The 1,147-nt window shown below is 26.0% G+C and overlaps 1 non-coding gene across 1 annotated transcript; it reads right to left on the bottom strand.

Moving 5' to 3' along the window:
- Positions 1-270: 270 nt before the first annotated feature.
- Trnag-gcc lies at positions 271-341 on the bottom strand. Its single transcript has one exon. It is a non-coding gene; the product is annotated as a tRNA-Gly (tRNA).
- Positions 342-1,147: the final 806 nt, after the last annotated feature.

The following is a 1,147-nucleotide window of genomic DNA, read 5'->3' as shown; positions in this document are numbered from 1 at the left end:
GACCTGCATGGGTCGCTGTATAACACAGGACCATCAAGTGCCTTGTTTCCGTAAATATATATATATATATATATATATATATATAAATATATATATATATATATATATATATATATACCTATGTATGTATGTATATGTGCATTATTATTTTAATACTTCATCGTTTCATTGGATTCCATCTCTTTATCATAATATTGTGTCATACTGTTGAATTTTACACGTAATAGGAAGATGTCTTTAATATTAGTAAAATTTAAAAAAATAAATTATTGCATCGGCCGGGAATCGAACCCGGGCCGCCCGCGTGGCAGGCGAGCATTCTACCACTGAACCACCGATGCTTGTGTTCAGATAAATAGATTCTGATTTTAGATAATGTTTTTGTGTCCATGTTATTTACACATATTATCTTTAGCAAAATGTTAATATAGAAATTATAGGCCATTTCCCTTGTAGTCCAGTCGTGTTACCTGATTGAAAAAATAAATGTTTTTTTACAGCAAACTAATGCCACAATTTAGTCAAATACATTATAAATAAATTTAAAAAAAAAAACATTCTGAACCAAAATTGTCTATTAGGGGGTATAGGAGGGGTGGTTTTTAGGGTGAAAATGGTTTTTTTTGCAATTTGTGACTAAACAATGCATCCTATTGAAAAATATCAAATGAAAAAGTTGTTGGAAATAAAAAAATCTACAACTTATATAGTCATCATTTTTTCCCTAAAAAAATTATAATTTAAAAAAATAATAACAATTTTTCCACGTAAATAATACAATGTATAATGAAAAATGTCAATATTTTGTTTATTTTCAATTTTTCTGCGGTTTTTTTAATTAAACTACATATTTTTTATTTCATTTCTTCAAAATAGACAAAAAAAAACGAAAAATATGAGCCTTAAAAAAATTTTTTTTATATAAAAAAATGTTTCAAAATGGTGATTGAAAATTATCAAAATTTATTTTTCAAGTGAAATTTTATGATAACGGCTGAATATTTCGTACTGAAAAAACTATAGTATTTTAGGAATAGCACAAAGTATAATTGATCAAACTTTCAGCTCAATCGAACCATTTTTGTAAAATAAAATAATTAAAAACCAAAAAACCGGGTTTTTGGATTTTTTTTGGAAATTTTTGAGG

This window comes from Homalodisca vitripennis, unplaced genomic scaffold, assembly GCF_021130785.1.
Source record: "Homalodisca vitripennis isolate AUS2020 unplaced genomic scaffold, UT_GWSS_2.1 ScUCBcl_2474;HRSCAF=7284, whole genome shotgun sequence".
Lineage (NCBI taxonomy): Eukaryota > Metazoa > Arthropoda > Insecta > Hemiptera > Cicadellidae > Homalodisca > Homalodisca vitripennis.
This window is presented reverse-complemented; position numbering and strand designations above follow the sequence as displayed.